This window comes from Mchenga conophoros, linkage group LG3, assembly GCF_057382185.1.
Source record: "Mchenga conophoros isolate Kocher_MC1m ecotype Shallow Benthic linkage group LG3, M_conophoros_male_GT1.1, whole genome shotgun sequence".
Taxonomy (NCBI): domain Eukaryota; kingdom Metazoa; phylum Chordata; class Actinopteri; order Cichliformes; family Cichlidae; genus Mchenga; species Mchenga conophoros.
Genome location: NC_140528.1, coordinates 39,472,116 through 39,494,524, shown reverse-complemented (window position 1 = coordinate 39,494,524; position 22,409 = coordinate 39,472,116). Strand labels below are relative to the sequence as shown.

At 44.0% G+C, this 22,409-nt stretch overlaps 1 long non-coding RNA gene across 1 annotated transcript; it reads left to right on the top strand.

Moving 5' to 3' along the window:
• Positions 1-2,072: 2,072 nt before the first annotated feature.
• On the top strand, positions 2,073-7,277 carry LOC146578582 (uncharacterized). Its single transcript, XR_014891495.1, has 2 exons — positions 2,073-3,469; positions 3,669-7,277. It is a non-coding gene; the product is annotated as an uncharacterized LOC146578582 (long non-coding RNA).
• Positions 7,278-22,409: the final 15,132 nt, after the last annotated feature.

Here is a 22,409-nt window from a genome sequence, read left to right as displayed (position 1 = left end):
CATTAAAATGATAAACTATAATCAGCCCAGCCTGCCCAAACTCAGCAGCTGCCTCGCGTTTCCGCGATTCCCACTGGATGCGATTAGTCACACATATGGAATCGATTAGACACTTCCGGAGTACTTCCAGTAGGGTCAAAAGGTCAAGGCTAGGGTCATCAATCAAATTTTGACACAAGCAGGGGTGTTACTTTTTTCACATTCACAAGATAATCCGTAATTAAGGTCCTCTAGCTACCCAGCTAGCTAAGATAGAATAGAATAGTCCTTTAATTATCCCACAAGAGGAAATTTGGTTGTAACAGCAGCCAAAAAGACAAATATACAAACAAACAGTACACAGGACACGGAACAGAAACATACACAATTTTTCTTACATATTTACATTAAGGACAATGGTTACTATAAACAGAGAGTAGCCTACTCTATAGTTATTAAATTAAATAAAAATAATTACAGCTAAGAGGCAAACCAGGTTGTAGTGTGAATTGGTTAACTAACTTATTGCCGTTACAGCATTGATGTAAACATCTATGTTTGTTGGGAGCAGTTCTGATTGTACAGTCTGACAGCTGCAGGGAGGAAGGACCTGTGGAAACGCTCCTTCATGCATCTAGGATGCAGCAGTCTGTCACTGAAGGAGCTCTGCGGCATGGGGTGGGAGACTCTGTCCATCAGAGATGTTATTTTGGCCAGAGTCCTTCTGTCTCCCACCACCTGCACTGGGTCCAGGGTGCATCCCAGAACAGAGCTGGCCTTCCTGATGAGTTTATCCAACCTCTTCCTCTCAGCTGCCGATAAACTGCTGCTCCAACATACAACACTGTAAAAAAATGACAGATGCCACCACAGAGTCATAGAAGGTCTTTAAAAGCGCTCCCTGGACTCCAAATGACCTCAGCCGCCTCAGTAGATAGAGTCTGCTCTGACCCTTCCTGTAAAGCATCAGTGTTGTGGCTCCAGTCCAGTTTATTATTCAGGTGAACACCCAGGTACCTATAAGAGTCCACTATCTCAATGTCCACTCCCTGGATGTTCACCGGTGTCAGTGTGGTGGGTCTGTGTCTCCGGAAGTCCACCACCAACTCCTTCGTTTTCCCGGCGCTGATCAGCAGGTGGTTCTGCTGACACCAGTCAACAAAGTCCAGAGTCCACTGTCTGTACTCTGAGTCGTCCTCACCTGTGATGAGGCCGACTATGGCAGAGTCGTCAGAGAACTTCTGTAGGTGGCAGCGTGGGGAGTTGATGGAGAAGTCTGCAGTGTAGAGGGTGAAGAGGAACGGTGCCAGCACAGTTCCCTGTGGGGACCCCGTACTGCAGACCAGCTTGTCAGAGACACAACCCTGTGACCTCACATACTGTGGACGTTCTGTGAGGTAGTCCAGTATCCACTGGGACATGTGGTGGTCCACTCCTGATAGCTCCAGCTTGTCTCTCAGAAGTCGTGGCTGGATGGTGTTAAAAGCACTGGAGAAATCAAAGAACATGATCCACACAGTGCTTCCAGGCTTCTCCAGGTGAGTCAGAGCTCGGTGCAGGAGGTAGATGATGCCGTCCTCCACCCTGATGCCAGGCTGGTAAGCAAACTGCAGCGGATCCAATGAAGACCTACCAGGGGGCGCAGATGGTTTAGAACCAACCTCTCGAGGGTCTTCATCAGATGCTGAGGTCCTTGGGATGGGGGGTCTTTGGTACCAGTACCACACAGGAGGTCTTCCACAGCTGTGGTACTTTCCCCAGTGACAGGCTCAGGTCGAACAGATAATCTAGGATGCCACACAGGTCATCTGCGCAGCATCTCAGGAGTCTGGAGCTGACACCATCTGGACCTGCAGCCTTCCGCACCTTGATCTTGCGAAGCTCGTTCCTCACTTGAAGTGCTGAGATAGAAAGAGTGGATTTTGGGGGAGGGGTGTGTATGTTGAGTCCACAGAAGCCGGGGGTGGGTGTAATGACTAGGAGCTGGGAGGTGTGAAGTCCTGAGATGAAGGACAGGCAGTACCTGAAGATGAAGGAGATTGCAGCAGGGGGGGACGGTGCTGTGGAAGGGGTGGGTGTTTGATCAAACCTATTAAAATATTTATTTAGGTCATTCACCCACCCCAAGTCTCCTGCAGCCTGGGGGGTTGGTTTTTGTCCTGAGATTGTCTTCAGGCTGTTTCAAACCCCTCTGATGTTGTCCTGTTGCAGCTGCTCTTCCATCTTCCTCCTATAGTTATCCTTTCCTTGCCTTATCTTCCATTTCAGCTTCTTCTGAACAACTCTCAGCTCCTGTTTGTCTCCAGATCTAAAGACTCTCTTCTTCTGCTTGAGGAGAGCCTTAATTTTAGGATTTATCCATGGCTTGTTGTTAGAAAAACAACATACCTTTTTGATGGTTACGGTGTTGTCCACACAGAAGTTCATGTAATCCGTAATGCAGTCTGTGATGCTATTGAGGTCATCCTCCAGGGGGCTGCAGAGGTTGTCCCACACAGTAGAACAGAAAATGTCCCTCAGGGCCTCTTCAGTCTCTGCCGACCATTTCCTTACTGTGCGTTTCACAACTGGTTCTCTGTGTACTAGAGGTTTATACACAGGCTGGAGATGAACCAGATTGTGATCTGGGAGATCGGACCTCCACGCGCTCTCCGGACAAAGACGCCGTAAAAAATGTAATTAAGAATACCATTGTCCATAGAATTCTGAGCTCCATTGTGGGAGAAAGCAGTCCACAATAGAAAAACAAAAACACAAAACAACAGAGAAACATATATTAAAGAGAAAAAAGGACTCGGTCAGGTTGGAGCTGCTGGTTGCCAGCTCAGAGCGGCGCTGGAAGATAAGATGAGCACTTGGCTGTAGGGGAAACATGTTTTGTAAAGTTCGTTTAGCTAACCCGTGCAGGGGAATGAATTTACCCTGACTAAAGAAGTCAAGAGAAACGCACCGGGCTGCTTAGTGACTAACCACTGTTACTGTACTTTTATTATACTGTAAGAGCAACAGGCTGGACTCTGCTTCTGCTCCTGTGCAGAGCTGATTATTAAATATGTGCAAACAGCAGCATGTTTTCTGTCGCTTTCCACATGTGCAAGGACATTAACGCCAACTTTTAAATTCCCCTCTGAAACCAACTACTTCCGCTTGTCAGCTTAAGTTAAAATGTTCAATTTTTCCCCTGATTATTTTTTTCAGCTTTTTTTTTTTTTTTTTTTTTACTGAGTTTGTTACAAATATTCAGGTTAAAAAACTGTCCAAATTACTTTTAATGAATTATGTTCACAAAGTCACATGTGCAGTATTCTGTACAGCTTGCATCCTTTAGGACAAATAATTTGAAACATTAATATTTCTTGTTCAATACCACTGCTGATAACACCTCTGTATGTTGTGACCAGGATGCAGCAGCAGACTGAACCTCGACTGAAACCTGCTCCATCATCTCATCTTTGCAGATGTCCATTTATAAAGCATCAACAACTCAAAGGTAAACATGATATTAGAAAATGTGTTAGTAAAGCCTTTAAAACAAATAAAAAAATAAACAGCTGTTGGCAGAACTATAGGACTGAACAACTTCAGATCCCGAGTGTGTGAGGACAGAGAAGTAATCAGCTCTATTTCAGTTTTGATAGATAAACTTTATATTTCAGTTTGTGATGATTCTGTTCTGTTTGTGATTACAGGAGCCGTCCTCAGATTCAGACCTCAGCACCACCCAGTGACAGCAGACAGATCATCCTATATCTTCAATCTTTGTAGTAACTCCAAAATTAACTGAAGAAAACAGTACAAAGGTTAAAGTACCACATGTGCTGTCAGTGAAAGCTGTTTTATTGATAAATTTAAAGACAAAAGGATTAATCACCCCTGTAACTGTGTCACTATACATCAGCATTAACAGTATCTCAGTTTGGTGTTTCACAAAGCTGTTTTTTGACAATAGTTTGTTATTTAGTAAGTAATTCAGAGTCATAAATACCAGAGTAACCAGAAGGAAACATATATTTAACTTTCTACAGGACTTAAAGCTATTATATTATGTAAAAGTCCAGACCCTCTGAGGATTATCTGAGTACTTCTAACATTACACAAAGCAATGGTCTCCATCAGTGTTCATGAAATGCTGGGTTTATCCTTCTTGTGAGGGAGCTGCTGGTGAAGATCACGAGCCCTGCTTGATCCTGGCGATGAGTTTCAGTCTTCCTGGTGTTTCTGAAATGATGCCTCTCACTGTGGGTCAACAGAACTTCTGGCACAGGACAGCTGTAATGAAAGAAGTTGAAGAAGTTTTGAAAAAAAAATCTTGGAAATGCCCTAAATGTGAGAAGCAGATTTTGTATTTACTTTTCTTTTGCCAATCAAGATAACAAAGTATAATTTTCACCATTCAATTACTAACCTTGTCATCTCCTGCACTGTCTGTTTTGGGCTCTGGGCTCGTCCTTCCCAGCACTCATGAGACTGCTTTGATGCACTGTGGTATGAGGTGCTAACCTGTTGACAGTGTTGGGAAGGTTAATTTTAAAATGTATTCCACCAAAGATTATAGAAGTAATGTATTCTGAATACTTTACAACTACATGAATGTCCTATTGCTGTGTGATTTATTACTATTACTGAAGGCTACTCGCCATACCAATACCAACTAGATGTTAAAATCTTAATATAAATGAGTAACAGTAGGTGGACATTAGGTAAGGCTGCACTTTTTGCAGCGATCTCGTGTAGAAAACTATTCAGCGCGTATATAAAACAGGTCAGCGGCTCCAAACCGTAAAGGGACCTCTGGCTGATACGTCGGGTTCGTGTCGGGCTCGTAGCTGAAAACTAGCTTTACTTTGTTGTCTGGGTCAAGTTAGCTAGCGAGAGACAGAGAGAGGCATTGAAAGGCTGCTTATTGTTTCGGAGGAAAACATGAACACGGTGTACAGTCGAATCTTAACAGCTTACTTACAGCTGGGCTCGTCAGGCACTCTTCTTGGCTTTAGTGGTTATTATTATATTTACATGCTTCCAGCTCCCGTTTCTGCTCGGTGACAGCTCGTACTTTTCCTTTTTCTCCCTCCCTCGCTCACAGACACATAACGGGTATGGCAGTCCATTCTCCCTGCAGCACGGACTACACTGCCCATGAGGCTACATTGTTTAGGGCGATGCCTGTAACACTCTGCTATTGCCTTCATATTAAATCACTTTTATATAATAATTTTTAGAGGCTCTTATTGCGTGTTTTGTTTGGGTTTCAACCGGTGTGGAATTACCAAAAATAGAGAGGCCATAGCCTAACATATGAAACAGGAAAATACCGCCATGTAATCCATTTATTTCAACAAAGTAAATGCATTCTCAATATCACTTATTGAGCGGTAACTGTAACGGATACATTTACTCATATTTTGTATCAGAGGCAGAGCCAGACATTTGAAACACCCGGGGCTTAGCCCTAAAGGTAGTATGCATGTGGGATGTTTTTATTTTATTTATTTATTTATTTATTTATTTATTTTGGGGGGGTTGGGGGGGGGGGCTTGTTTGCACAACAAGGGTAAATAATTATATAAACTTTTCTCAATCTAAATAGTGGACTTTGGTAGAATTAAAAAAATAAGTGAAGTGCAGGTCTATGATGATTTTTTGTGCTACTATCATCATTTGGGGCGACCGTGGCTCAGGGGTTTGGGAATTGCATCTGTAACCGGAAGGTCTCCGGTTCTATCCCTGGGCTCTCTGTCCTGGTCGTTGTGTCCTTGGGCAAGACACTTTAACCTACTTGCCTACTGGTGTTGGCCAGAGGGGCCGATGGCGCGATATGGCAGCCTCGCTTCTGTCAGTCTACCCCAGGGCAGCTGTGGCTACAACTGTAGCTGCCTCCACCAGTGTGTGAATGTGAGAGTGAATGAATAGTGGCATTGTAAAGCGCTTTGGGTGCCTTGAAAAGCGCTATATCAATCCAATCCATTATCATCTAGTTCTGATTCTGGTTCTGTCTTGGTTAAATCCTAAGTGGTCCTGATTTCGAACTGTTGTAGTCCTGTTTTAATTCCGGATCAGTTCTGGGTCTGGTTGAATTGGGGTTTAGTCCTCGTGTCTTGATGCAGCCCCAACTTTGTTCCGCCTTGCTGCTTAATTAAAAAACTAGTTTAAGGTGTCCTGCATATGTGATATATATTTTTCCCTATATGAAGTAATTCTTTTTTGAACAAAACTCAAAACAGTGTGCGTGTGGTCATAAAAGCAGGAGCAACATCACAAGAAGCAGATCTTCCAGATAGGATGTATCTGCAATAAAACACTACAGCCCCCCACCCAGAACCTCGAGAATCTGGGGGGAAGGACAGTGGAATTCCTTTCATCAGAGTTGGTGTAACGGGTGTATTAAAAAATAATTTATATTTCACCAAAGATCCATCCTGCAGTGTTATCTCGCTTTGTCAGTATTGGTTATGTATATGTGTTTATTTATATATGTTTATTTTCTGTATTTATATTTTGGGAGCTTTTATTTTGTTTGTGTGACCTTTGACTTCCCACGAAGTCACTTCCTGTAGCTGCGTGCTATTTTCCTCAGTCGTCCCCGCTGAGGAGAGGTGAGCGTACGCTAGTGTTCTCAGTTACAGAGCGAATAAACACAGTTAAAGTAACTAAAAGTAATTCAAACACTGCTCGTTCCCTTTGTGCATTTTGTCTCATAGTTCTGTTTGATGTTTTAGCGTGAATTATTGTTTGTCTGTCGAGTACAGCACTTTATTGTAACATGCTAGTTAGCATGTCTCAGATGAGAGCATAGGAGCATGCACGTGGCTTCTCATGTGGTCCGCTATCCTTCTCTCTCCCTTGAAGGTGTTCATGCAGAAGTCCAGTAAAGTGAAGTTGCTGTACTGTTTTGTTTTTATTTTAAACAGGTATGTGAGCTCCCTCTTTTATTTTTGTGTCATGTGAACTGGTTATATCTTCTGCTTGTTTGTGATTCATGTTCACTGTTTCAACTTACTGTAAATATGTAAAATTGCCACTGGTAAATGAAGTCTCCCTAAAGTATAATTTTGTTGATGAGGTAATTGTCACTATATGTTCACGATGCAGTGCATTTTTGTTTGTTATATATGAATATAAATACATTTTAGCAGTATTATTTGGTAATTGGATTTGTTGTAATGTTGCACCTCAGTCGTCGAGAGGCCCCGCTGAGGAGAGGTGTTCATGCAGAAGTCCAGTAAAGTGAAGTTGCTGTACTGTTTTGTTTTTATTTTAAACAGTTCTGGGAGAATAAATCCACCCAGCTGGCAAAGTGAGAGCTGACTCCTCTGGTCATTCGCACAACACAACGCAGAGAACTAACAGCAATAAGAGTTTAAGGCCAGACCGGCTACATTGGCAAGCATAGAAATGACAACATTTAACAATTCACTCTAACAGTACGTGTTACAGAAATGTAGCAGTGACAATAATATTGTATGCTGTAATCGTACTGGGCAATTAATGATACAAAAAAAACCCTGTTTTATCCTGTGAATAAAAGTATATGTTTTTGTCAGTGTACCATGGTAATAACAGAAGCGAAACGCAATTTTGTGTCAGGAAATTCACTATTTACGCGCAATAAACAAAGGAGCAAAGCGCGACAATTTCTGTTCAGCGCCAGACTTGCTTGTAAACAATATCACCAATTATGTTAAGAAAAATGACGCATTAACTACAACAGCAGACTGACCTCTGTGGAAATGCTTGGAGCAGACTAACATGTGAGCTGGAGTGGTCTGGGACGTTATATTTGGTCTTCGAACGCCTGCAATCCAGGCCATCCGTGGCTCTTTGTTACTTCGGAAACATGGCTCGAACAATTTCTCTTCAACGACGTAATCCGATAACAACCGAACTCTTTATCCGTCGGCTTCCTGTGGCTGTCATGCCACCGGCTATTGCAGTTTTTTTTTTTCATCATTGTTTTTATTGCATATTTTCCTTTAACACGACAGTGTCTTGACATTAGACACAGAACAACAAAACAGTACAAACACAAAACGTACACAACAGCTCTTAAATAAGGCATAATAAAAGATACAAAATACAAAATATAACATACAAGAGGTGGTGAGTCAGTCTTACAGCGCCCGGGTGGTGATCATGTGCATAGTAGTCCTTTGAATAAGATAGCGGAAAGGTCCGGTCCAATATAGTCCAAAAAGGGGTGCCACATCCCATAGAACTGACCCACACTGTGGTGTATAACGTGTGTGAGGTATTCCAGAGGAATCAGTTCAAAAATTATTTTGCGCCAGCCACAGACAGTGGGAGTCCTATCGTTGATCCATTGTAAGAGGATATTTTTCCTGGCTGCAAATGTTAGAGTGTTATACAATCTTTTGTTGGCCGCCGCTTTTAGGCGGTCACTTGGAAGACCTAGAATCAGGGATAAAGGGTCCATCTCTATATCAACGTGGAAGATTTTCCCCAGTTCACCTGTAATGTCAGCCCAGTATTCTTGAAGCTTGTAACAGGACCAAAAACAGTGAGTTAAAGTCCCTACATCAGTTTTGCACTTAAGACACACAGGGGAAAGAGAGCGGTTGAAGAGGTGTCTGCGGTGAGGGGATACGTGTAATCTGTGTAAAATCTTAAATTGGATTGCTCTTGTCCGAGTACAAATTGAAATCCTTTTTGCGAGAGACCAAACGGTATCCCACTTATCTTCATCTATGGTTACCGACAGTTCCCTCTCCCACACACCTCTAATCCCCTGCGCATCAGTGGTAGTCAAAGCATTAAGCACATGATAAAATGAACTCAGAGACACCTTCAGCTGTTGCCTAAACAAAACCTTCTCAACATCAGATACTTCAGGGTGCTCAGCAAGGGTTGTACTGTGAGTGATATAGTGTCGTATTTGCAAAAAACGAAAGAAAACCTGTCTAGGCAAGCCGTAACTGTTGGTAAGTTGTTCAAACGACATGAGTTCACCACCCGAGAAAAGGTCACCAAGAGACTTAATATTCTTATCAGACCATCGTTGAAAGCCGGGGTCCAAGGAACCCGGAGGGAAAGCAGGGTTATTCATTATAGGGGTAAAGGTTGATGTTATTCTCGATCTTCCCTCAAGACGGCGGGCAATTCGCCACGCTTTTAGGGTGTTGATTGTTACAGGATTTGTACAAAGGGCCTTAATTCCGTTAAAATCATTACAAAATAATAGATCGCTCAGTTTGCATTGTGACAGAGCTGTCTCAATATCCGACCAGATTGAGGTTTTACCCCTAACCCAGTCGCTCACAAATCTTAAATGGGCAGAAAGCTGATACAATCTAATATTAGGTAGATCCAAGCCGCCCCCGGAGCTTGGCAGATGCAACACTGCCATCTTGAGTCTGGGTCTGCGCTTGTTCCAGATGAAAGAGGTAAGCCAACCATTTATGTCCTTCAGTACTCTCTTAGAGAACAAGACGGGGATCATTTGGATAGGATACAATAGCCTGGGCAGCATATTCATTTTGATCAGGGCAATGCGTCCTAGCCAGGAGACAGGAAGTGACGCCCACCGCTCTAGGTCCTGTTTGAGTTTGCCAAATAAGGGTGTGAAGTTGGCTTTGTACAATTGGTCAAGAGATGGGGTAATAAAGATCTCCAAATACACAAATCCATTAGGAGACCATTTAAAAGGAAAAGAAGGAACAGTAGCCGGCATTGTGAAAAGAGTACCGAGAGGCATGGCCTCTGACTTAGCCAAATTGATTCTATAGCCAGAGAAATGGCTAAACCTGTCAATCACCTCAATGAGACTGGGTACGGATGTTACAGGGTTAGTCAAAAGAATCAAGATGTCGTCCGCGTATAAGGTTATTTTATGACACAGCTGTCCAATCTCTAAACTACGTATTGTGGGCGTCGCCCTTATGGCCTCAGCAAGAGGCTCTATGGCCAGAACGAATAGAAGGGGCGATAAGGGGCAGCCCTGCATAACTCCCCTATGAGTGTTGAAGTAATCAGACCTAAGTCCATTAGTCAGGACTGCTGCATGTGGATTATTGTAGATAACTTTGACCCATTTTATAAAATTCTCCCCTAAGCCGAATTTGCCCAGAGTATACAACAAATAAGACCACTCAATTCTGTCAAATGCTTTCTCCGCATCGAGAGAAAGCACCAGGCCGTCAATAGATTTTTGCTTGAAAGCTACAATAGCGTTCAGTAAGCGTCTAACATTGGTGGCTGAGTTTCGACCCTTTATGAAGCCTGTCTGGTCCTCCCTTATCAGCACAGGTAAAAAAAATTCTAAGCGGGAGGCCAGAATTTTAGAAAGCAGTTTCCTATCCACATTCAAGAGGGCTATAGGTCTATAGGATCCGCACAAATCAGGACACTTCCCTTTCTTTAGAATTAGGGAAATGTTGGCTTCCTTCAGTGTCTGTGGGAATTCACCCGTAATGAAGGAGTGGTTGAACATATCAAGAAGCGGTTCCACAATAATATCCTGAAACTGTTTATAAAATTCACAACAGAAGCCATCAGGCCCTGGTGACTTTCCACTTCGTAGTGATTTAATAGCCTTAAACACTTCGGTCTTAGTTATAGGGCTGTTAAGGGCAGTCTTCTGTTCCTCTCGGCTATTGCAGTTAATAATACAACAGCTTCTTGCCATTTTTTGTGTACCTTTTTATCGCTGTGTAAATGATTTAAATTGAAAGCCTGTGTGCGCTAGTACCTCTTGCCATGAGTTCCCATAATCCTTTGCAGTTTTACCCCTGAATGACGTCACATTCTCAATCTCTATATGATATATGGGGTGCTTTTGTCTGGACGTGCTTCCCATCGAGAGCTCCACAGCAGAGAAGAAAGTTCCAGAGCTCCTGGAATCCCTCTGCAATGGACCGCTGGCACTGGCACTTTGTTAGTGTTACAACAACAGTCCCCATATGGAAAAGAAATAGTAAAAACTTACATGATTTACTCATGAAAGTGGCCACTTTCTCATAACTTTCATATATTGTTTTAGTAAGTATCCAAAACATACAAGTTTCATTATATAATTTTTCAAGGGATCTTATATGTGTTTTCACTCAAGTTCCACACAAGACAGATACAAACTTTTTAAGATTTATATGTGTCTTTTCCATATGGGTCATACCCCCGAGGTATCTAAACTTAAGTAAGGAATGTGTGCACTTTTTACACCTCTGACTAGCATTTAGTGGTCCCTTTCAAACATATTTGATTTTTGCTTGTTATTGAACAAATTCACTTCACTGCTTTTCACTATCTGACATCAATGCACATTGTTCCATTTACTGCATATTGTGCTTTATTCATGTCTCTCATTTCACCTGCATCAACATTGTAAAGTTTGTCACAAAGAGATTTATACTTTTATAAATACTAATACTCTCTATTCCTTTTTTTTTTTTTTGCCTGTCCCATTTGGTTCTTTAGCCATCAGAATTGTTGTCTAGAGACCAACAAGGATACCCAGTGGATTTACTTTGCCAAATGGATCATCGTGGCATTGCCGTATTGGTCCATTTGATCGACCTTTGTTTTTATTATTTATTTTGTTTTATTTTCAGTTGTTACAGACGGGACAGACATGAGTGAGGGATAGGAAAGGGAGAGAGAAAGAGGAAGGAAAGGAAAAACAGAAGGGGAGAGGGACAGTGAGAAAGGAGGGGAGAAAAAAAAATCTCCTGGATCACCTGTTGAGAGAAGAAGAATAGAAAACAAGAAAAAAAAACAAAAAAAACCAAAACAAAGCAACATACTAAACACAACACCATCGCATTAATCTAGCTAAGTGTAAACAGCAGTAAATATTAAATATTCAATGTTGTTGTGCAGCACACAGGACAGACAGCGCACAATGTGCTTTGAAGTAGCAGCCAAGAAAGGTGTAATTTAAGTCTACGAGCAGTGAACATCCGTGTGCATACCTGTGTGGATCAGCGCGCTTGTATTCAAATGGTTTCCACATGTAATGGTCTGCAAGAGGATGTAGCGAGCCATAGCCCCGTCCCCCAGGGCATGAAGCAGGCATGGAGGAGATCCAGGCCCCAGACATCCAGAGGCCCCAGAGCACGAGAGCCCAAGGAGGACCACCGGAGGGTCATCCGTGCCACCTTCATGGGAAGGGCTGAGGATCCCCAGACGAGGTGTCACCCAGTAGCCACCGAGCAGAAGCTAGAGGGGTTGCACCGGCGTGCCCGCCGGCTCTGCCGGTAGCCAGCTGTGCCAGAGTGAACCGAGCTGCAGGCCCAGAAGCCGGAGGCCCGAGGGCCCCCCGCACCCCGGAGGAGGCCTGACCGAGCAACAGGCGCCAGGCCCCGCCAAGTAGCCCCCGGGAGTGAGCTGGTACATACCTGAGCACCCAGCCCCGGACACCAAGAACCACCAACGTACGACCCCTGAGAGCATCAGTCACCGGCAGGGAGTGTGGTGAGGGGAGATAGGCCTTGGAGGGCCTGGGAGTTCCCAGAGAGGTGGAGTCTAAGACCTGACCTGACATATAGACACAGACAAACAGGCACACACAGACACAAACATGCATTCTGACACAAACACTCAGCACTCACCCAACGTAAGGACTGACATAAATGGACATGTACACACAATCACACTCCCCAAACATACTCTACACCCCGGGCCCAGGTACCCTCGCCCCCAGAGGGGGAAACAGAACCCAGACCCAAGAGATGTTACCCTTCCCCCCAGGGTGGAGGCAAGCAGACCGTCCCAGGCTCCGCAGCAGCAGGGAGGCCAATCGGACAGCCAACATCTCCTCCCAGCCCCCCCGCCCCGACGGCTAGCAGAGAACGGGGGTGTGTGAAGACCCCATACCTCCCTCCTCCCGCTCATGTGTAGTGTTGCTGCGTGTTGTTCTAAAGCATACGTGTCAAACTCTGGCCCGCGGGCCAAATTTGGCCCGTAGCCTAATTACATTTGGCCCGCGAAGCCATACAAAATTACTATTAGAGCTGGCCTGCTGGTATTATACAGTTCATGTACTGCTAATATTACAATTCCCAGAATGCTCTGTTGGTGTTTTGGCTGCAAATACAATTTTTATTTAAGAAATGAATTCCACTGATGTGTTATTTAATTGGAATTTCGATTTTGCATGTGTGCAATATTAAGTTATATATACGTTTATATAAGTTATATGTATTGTTTAGTATTAAGCTTTGCTTGTTCCATACTCAGTTTTTCAGCAAAACTTGTTTGAGTCCATAAGAAAAGATTCCTTGTTATATTTGGAGGAAGATTTTTTTTTCAATAAATATTAATGTTAGCCCGCGACTTTGATCCAGTTTTGAATTTTGGCCCACTGTGTATTTCAGTTTGACACCCCTGTATTAAGTGCATTTAAAACAAGGGAGAGCATGCCAGAGAGCAGCAGGTGTTAGCACGGCCCCTCCCGAGAACCCTCAATGTCTACATGGATTTAAAATTGAGAGGTGGGCACCAGCGCCAGAGGTAGGTTGGAGTACACAGACCATCCACTGGACGCCGTTAACGTGCCCACCCTCAAGGCCCTATATATATGTGTGTGTTGTGAGAGTGTAAGTAATGTGGATGTCTAAGTTGTGAGATAAAATTGAGGCACAGGTGGCCAGAAGGGGACAGAGGGGGGGGAATGTCTCCCCTGCACCCTCGTGACACACCCGCACCCCAAGGCCCTACCTGTGTGGGTGAGTGTGGTGGAGCGGGAAGAGGGAGGTAGCCGGGGATGGGGAGGAAAAGGAGGGAGGGGAGGATGCGCCTCCTTAGGGCTAGCTCCCCCGCTGACCCCAGTAGGCACCCCCGTCCTCTGGTACCCACCAAGGCAAGGGAGCCCAGGTCCATCCAGCCCGGGGCCTACGGTAGCACTGCCAAGCCCCACAGGACCCGGGGCAGCCCACCCTACCCCACCGCAGAGGAAACTGTACCCACCCCAACATTCAATCGTCTCCCAGACTACACAAGATGTTTACCCAAGATGGCGCCGAGTATGGCAGCCTCGTCGCGAGCTCCCCCAAGCAACAGCTTTTTTCTGTGTTTAATTTTACTTTCCCTTCATTTTTTCGCGAGTAGCACATGTCTCCTTGTGTACGACCGACAAACCTTACTGGACATAAAAGACGGTCTTTCTTATAACTTTCTGGAGTTCAAGTTTTGCAACACGGACCCTCCGTTCGCAGACCCCCCATTCATCTCACCTGAGACGCCTTTGTTCTCTGGCCCTGGAGGCCGCAAACACCGACACAGAGGGAGAAGATCTGGCGTTCTGGTTCAACTGAGACGGCGCACTAACAGACCACCGTTACCCAGTTTATTACTGGCTAATGTGCAGTCTCTGGAGAACAAGCTGTGCGAGCTTCGGGCACGGATCTCATTCCAGTGAGAGATGCGGGACTGCTGCGTGATCTGCCTCACAGAAACCTGGCTATCGGACAAGGTACCGGACTCCGCAATACAACTACCGGGGTTCTCCGTGCATCGCGCGGACAGGTCACAGGATCTTACTGGGAAAAGCAGAGGCGGTGGTGTATGTTTCATGATCAACAACAGCTGGTGTGATTATGCGAACGTGCACCCGGTCAAATCCTTCTGCTCACTGGACCTGGAGTACCTGATGATTAAGTGCCGGCCATTCTGGCTACCGAGGGAATTTACAGCAGTGATTATTACGGCTGTTTACATTCCCCCACAAGCCGACACTGACCGAGCACTCAGGGAACTGTACAGCGCGATCAGCAGCGAGGAAACCGCACACCCAGAGGCAGCGTTTATCACAGCCGGGGACTTTAATAAGGGAAACCTGAAGAAAGTTTCACCCAAACTCCACCAACACATCCACTTCAACACTCGTGGAGACCGGCTTCTCGACCACTGCTACACCTCTTTCCGGGATGCGTACAAAGCCCTCCCCCGCGCCCCATTCGGCCAATCAGATCACCGCTCCATTCTGCTCCTGCCCTCCTACAGGCAGAAGCTGAAACAGGAAGCTCCAACCCGGAGGGCGGTGCACTGTTGGACGGACCAATCGGAGTCTGCGCTGCGGGACTGTTTTGATCACGCGGACTGGGAAATGTTTCACGTGGCTGCTAGGAACATTGATGAGTACACAGACTCAGTCTGCGGATTTATCAGGAAATGCGTGGAAGATGTCGTCCCATCCAGAACAGTCAAATCCTTCCCAAATCAAAAACCCTGGATTAACGGAGATGTTCGCGCGGCACGGAACACCGCCTTTGCCTCCGCGAACACATCGGACTACAAACACGCACATTACCAACTCCGGAAGACGATCAAAGCAGCCAAACGTGAGTACAGGGACAGGGTGGAGCAACAGTTTGACAACCCTCGGAGTATGTGGCAGGGACTAAACACGATCGCAGACTTTAGAGGGAAACCCAGCACACCGCAGACCACGGCCTCTCTGTGTGAGGATCTAAACATATTCTACGCTAGATTCGACACAGCGAACACCATGAGACCGGACAGTGTGCGCACCGCGGATGACGTCAGTGCGCACACTGTGTCTGAGGAGGATGTGCGGAAGTGCTTCAGGAAGGTGTACGCACGCAAAGCTACTGGTCCGGATGGGATTCCCGGCCGCGTCCTCAAGTCATGCGCGGCTCAGCTGGCTGGAGTGTTCACGCACATCTTCAACCTTTCCCTCTCTCTGTCTGTAGTCCCAGCCTGCTTCAAAATGGCCACCATCGTCCCTGTACCCAAATCCTCCACCATCTCCTCATTGAACGACTGGCGACCTGTAGCCCTGACCCCCATCGTGAGCAAATGCTTCGAGAAGCTGGTCAGGGACTTCATCTGCTCTGCACTACCCGACTCACTGGACCCTCTACAGTTCGCATACCGCCACAACAGGTCCACTGATGATGCCATAGCCCTGACACTACATACTGCCCTGTCACACCTGGAGAAGAGAGACACGTATGTGAGAATGCTGTTTGTAGATTACAGCTCAGCATTCAATACCATCGTTCCCTCGAACATGGACAGGAAACTGCAGGATCTAGGACTGAGCAGCTCCCTCTGCAGCTGGATCCTTAGCTTCCTGTCTGACAGACGCCAAGTGGTCAGACTGGGCAGCATCACCTCATCCCCCATCACACTGAACACTGGTGCTCCACAGGGGTGTGTACTGAGCCCTCTCCTATACTCACTCTACACCTACGACTGCACGGCCACTAACAACTCCAACATCATTGTGAAGTTTGCGGACGACACTACAGTGGTGGGTCTTATCACCAATGGTGATGAGACGGCTTACAGGGAGGAGGTCAGCGCCCTGACCCACTGGTGTCAAGACAACCATCTCACCCTCAACGTCGCAAAGACAAAGGAGTTGATAGTGGACTTCCGGAGGTGCAGAGAAGTACACACCCCCATCACCATCAACGGCGCTGCTGTGGAGAGAGTGAGCAGCTTCCGGTTCCTTGGTGTACATCTGGCTGAGGATCTTACGTGGTCAGTACACACAAACAAAACAGTGAAGAAGGCGCAGCAGCGCCTCTTCTTTCTCAGGAGACTGAAAAGATTCGGCATGAGCCCCCGCATCCTCAGGACCTTCTATCACTGTGCCATTGAGAGCATCCTCACTGGATGCATCACCACCTGGTATGGCAACAGCACCACCTACAACTGCAAAGTTCTCCAGCGAGTAGTGCGGCGCTCTGAACGAATAATTGGAGGTGAGCTTCCCTCCCTCCAAGACATCTACAGGAAGCGCTGCCTGAGGAAAGCGGGGAGGATCATCAAGGACTCCAGTCACCCCAGCCATAAACTGTTCAGACTACTTCCATCAGGAAGGAGGTTCTGCAGCATCCGGTCCCGTACCAGCAGACTGAGAGACAGCTTCTTCCATCAGGCCATCAGACTGCTGAACACGTCATAGACACTCAGCTTCACTACTGGAACTTCAACATTATGCACTCCATACTGTACAGTAATGCCACTGTTTTGCACATGTCTCAACTCTGTATATTTTTTATATATTTTATTTATTGTTTACTCTATTTAATTTGTAAAATATGTGTACACACACACACACACACACACACACGTAGAAAAATATTTAGTATACACATCCAGAAATGCATATACTATTATATATTCTACATATATTTATTAGTTCAGATGTAGCCATTCTTGTATTTTGCTTGTTTACATTATTGTATTTTGCACAACTCTGTTGCTTGTGAAGCTCGCACACAAGAATTTCACTCACATGTACTGTACCAATGTACCTGCACATGTGATGTGACATTAAAAGTGATTTGATTTAATTTGATTTGATTTGACAAGACAACAGACACCCAGGTTAAGTTTATTCTCCACCTCTCCTATGTCTCTCCCCCACCTGCAGAGTGGACTCCTGCAAGAATGGAACAACCTCCCCGCCAGTTGAAGAGCCCCCCAGTTAGTCTGATGCACAAGAGGCCCCTTGCGCCAGGGCTGAGCCCCCGTGCACCCACCCGCTCACAACCTCGGTGATACACCGACAAGGACCGAAACCCCAAGACCCAGCCAGAGCCCCAGCACGGAGGCGAAGCACCCCCGAACCCCAAACCTCCCACGCCTGCCCCGGATCCACTCAGGGGGAATGACCCATAATGTTTTATCTAGGGGTCTAGATTTATGCCTGTAGTGCACTGCCGTGTAAATAATTTGCATTTACTGAATATGTACTGACTGAGTACCACTGTTCAAAAGTTGAATAAAGAAACAAACTAATTTTTGCCTCTTTTTTTTTTATTGAAGCCACCTTATAGAACATCACATCAGTTACAATGTAGAATCCATGTCATTTATAGTTTACAAATGACAAAATGTTTACACAAAATCATGAGTGTTTACATGATATCACCCACTACTATCATTACTTTATTTACTGTATCTTTTGAAAAAATACAGCAATTTTAACAGCACAATACTTAAGAATATTTAACAGGAGCAGGTTTCATTTTTCCCTGTTTTTATTACCACACTGTTCACCAAAACGCAGCAAACCTTCACCATCTTATCCAGAAGGGTCACCTCTTCACTCTCACATGGAAGAAGTAATCTGATTGGCATGGTGGTATGTTTGAAGCAGGTCCCTTGTGTAGCGCTGGAACCCAGTCATGATGTTTCATACATTTCATAGGCTGGTTTGCTGCAATAATGCCAAATAATTAGCAACTCTATAAATAGAAGGTAGTTCTGCAAAATCACTCAGTTGGATGTTTGTTCTAATTTGTTATGACCTCAGAGCGCATCGAAAATAAAACTAATAGGCTATAAAGAGTGATATGAACATATTTAGAACTTACCGGAATGAAAATGTCTGGAGCACCAACAGATATTTGGAGATGGAAGAGAACTGCACGTCAGCTCGTCTCACAGCTGCTATCCAGGCTATGTTATATTCTGGTCTCATTCACGACAGACTCCAGAATATCTATTTCCTACCCAACGGGGTAGTAAGTTTTATTAACAAGTCATGTGACTCAGATTGGTCCTCTGCCATGTACAACAGCAACATACAGCCTAACAATCCTTACTTGTGTGACACTCTAAAACGTCCGTGCAGCAACACAATCTATTGTGGAACAAAACATCTTGCAAACAATAATTCACATTATTACAGGCTAGACACCTTCGTTTGGTAACATTGATACACGAGCTGCCTCATGTTGCTTCCAGGTTGGGAAAGAATGAAAACCATTTTCAACCTTATTCTCTTGCCGGTCGTGCTCCCTTTTCACTTGCGCTAGACCCCCAAAATGGTGGATCGGGCCAAAATCCTTTCCACGCACACCCCTGTGGCATCACGCTCCAAAGCCCTATATAACTACATTTAAATTACATGTTGTTGTTTTTCTTTGTTTATTTTCTCTCTTACAGACAAAATGATATGCCGGTGTACTTTCACTGCCCTGTCTGCAACATGACAGTCATACAGCGTGGGGATATAGCAAGTCAATTATTGTCATGTCAGCATTCAGGACTGCTCCTGCTGAACTCTCCGTGGAGCCTGGTCTCCCTCTCGATGTCTTGTCTCCAGCATCTAAACCATTTTCTGAATATTCGGTAGAACATACATGTGCTCTACCCTCTGTGCTAAATGAAACTGCGGCTTGTGGAAAGTCCATGGAAATGAAACGCCCTCACTGTGGTCTTAGTCTTCTTACAAAAAAACTTCAAGGCTCACATGAGGAGGAGGCATTCAAACAGGTCAATAGATGTTTGCCTGGCCTGTCATCTGCTGTGTTTTTTTGTAGAGGGACTTCTTTTTCTTTGTTTTTCAGTTTGCAGAGGACATGGAGATCTTTTTAAATGTGCTAACGAGCAGAGACTACAACGATAAAGCGATAGATCTTTCAGCCCAATTCTACTTTTTCTGCATAATCCATCATACAAAATGTAATCAAATGGAAAAGTCTCTTTTTAAAACTTGTTTTATTAGTTTTAACCTTTTAACTTTATGCATCAAGCAAAAATTTAATTATATGCAACATTCTCTGACTGGAAGAAATTTGTTTAATATTTAAACCTATTTCCTGCACATTCCAGCACATAAAATAAAATCTTTTTTTTGTGTTTACACTCAGTCTTTCAAATAGATGCAAGTAAAACACAGCAGAAAATAAATAAAGTCAAAGACTAGCGGTCCTGTTGCTCTATTTTCACCTGTAAAGCAGGAGTGGGGTAGGCGGAGGTTTATCCTGGTGCAGGTGTACCGCAGCGGTCAGTGGAAGAATCCGCGAGTTTCTCTGTGAATTTCCCATTAAGTGGTAGCGCACTCAGTGCTTGCTCGGAAGTTTAGGGTTTTTTTTCGCTGAAAAAGAAGTTTTCTTCTGTGGGATTATAATATTATTTTATGCCATGTTATACCCCTAATTAAAGATTGTGAATTATTATGTAGTTTTAGTTTGCATTATTCTCCTGAATTAGAAGAAGGTGGTAACTATTGCATTTGTTAAACTGATTTGCATTACATTAGACTGCTGATTTATTGTGAATGAATGATATTGCTTTATGATGCATTATACTGCTGAGTTATAAGAAATACTGTTTGCAGAAAGTCATCGCCTTATTTGTCTGAGTAGAAGAGAACAGAACATGCTGGAGTTTTCTGCCCCATCTCAGCAGGAGCAGATAAGCAGGGAGCCAAGGTCGTAGCTTAGGCGCTGTGTGAGAGAAAGAATGTGAATGTTTAGGCTTTTATGATTAGGTGGGGGCCACTAGAGGCTATAAGAGTTTGATCAATGCTCCACCATTTCGAGATCTGATGCTGTCTGCGTACAGTGTCCATCTCCCACGCGTGTGATCATTAAAATCATCGTTTGACTCAACCCAGCCGGACCAGTGTTGTTATTGTGGTTTTTCCTCTTGTATCCATCCCCAATATTTGAATCCGTAACACTTCCCACGCACAACGGACACTAATGTTTTTGTCACTTTTTATGGAATCAAACTTAAAATAAGGTCAGTACTTCCACACTTTAAACGCTGCACGCTCATACCCTCTCCCACACTGCTATATGATCCACTGTTGATCTGCACACAGCTGTTGTCATGAACGTCGCACTTGCTTACGTCACTGTCGTGAGACATTCTCGCGAAAAAATTACGGTTTTAGTAACGCAGTAACGCAGCGTTCCTACGGGAAAGTAACGGTAATCTAATTACCGTTTTTGTAATAGTAATCCCTTACTTTACTAGTTACTTGAAAAAAGTAATCAGATTACAGTAACGCGTTACAAGTAACGTGTTACTGCCCATCTCTGCAGTTAACCATCTTGGGAAAGAGCAATACAAAACATTCTATTTAAGGCCTGTGACATCAAGATTCAGTTAAACAACAATTATAACTAAACAATTTGAGGTAATGTTAGTTTCTATTAACATTGAATTAGGTTACTGAATTGGCAAACACCTTCCTATTAACATTACCCATTTTACCCCAATAACTAAAGAATTTAGCACTTGCAGGTCAAAACCTTTATTCAAGAGACGCAAAAATAACATTGATACAGTGACTGTCAAAAATTACAGCACTGATCATACTGTGACATCTTGGTTCAAAACAGCAAACTTAGAAATATTCAACGTTCTTTACTTCAACCGAATGAAACTGAAAATACCATATCCACATATGGGATATTTAGACTGTATAACTGTTCACGCTACATCTCTTCACTAGTAAAAGAAAAAAAAATACAAACAGAAATTGAAAAATGCTGCCAAACAGACAAACAGAGAACTTGTACAGAGCAACAGGAAAAACAAACAACAACAACAAAAAAAACCCCCAGCCCTGTCACGTTATCCAGATCTTGAAGAACTACTATACCCTCGATGATGATGCCAACATCATAAAAGTCATTGCCTGGCGCATCCTCTGGAGACAGATGTTCATTGTGGTTTTCTCAATCTGTGCAGTGGCCACAGTCAAGTCCTGGTTAAACACAAAACATTTCTTTAAGATTCCTTTTTAAACTCTCTAAACCAATGCAAGCAACATAGTAAATAGCTATAGCCAAAGAGTGGCCTGCCATGCTGCCATTCATGGTCTAACAGAGTTTCTAAGAGAGAGTGAAAAACATAATAATTTAAAATGCTTTACATTAGTTTTTGTTAGAAAGACACCGGCCCATCAGAAATCCAGGTTATGTCACTCAGAAGATGTTAGAATTTAGACTTTCAGCCTCACAATTTGGTTAGCTGTTGGTCAGTTGGTCATTTTTTTTTCAAACAAAAGCTAATGTAAATATTGGTGGGATTTTCCTTTGTTCACTAGAATGACAAATTTAAAGTTTTTTCACACTGATGTGACCCCTAATACAGGGTGGGGGTGGGGCCTCAAGGGCCGGTGGCTGACTTCACTACCAGGCCTCATGTGAACTTCAAATTATTAAAGACGACTACTGGTCCTAACCAGTCCAATGAGGATCAAGTGGATAACTAAATGCATTTTTAAATGTTGCAAAGCCACAATCTACTCATAAAACACTCACCATGAACTCCTGCACCAAGATGTTGCAATTGTCTTTCACACAGATGTGGAGCACTTTGATGAGGGCCTCCCTTCGAGCATCAATGTCATCCTTAAGTATAACAAAGAAAACAGAGATTTTTGAACTTTTTAGTAGCACATAAGAAAATGATCCCAGACAAAAACTCTTGACTTTTTAAACCAGTCAACATGCAACACCAGCATCTACAAAGCAATATCAAAAGTTCCTGTTTGACATTAACTTTATGGATATATCGTTTCCAGAACATATATATAGGGACCACTGTACAATAATTTACAGTAGCACTGCTGATATATAAAATGGTGAGTTTTGAGGTTGTCTTCAAACACGTGCATTGTACTAGAAAAAGGTGTTTGAAGGATTAAAAATGTAAAAAGTAATGACTAGTTTATATTTATGAAAAAACCTTTATGCAGA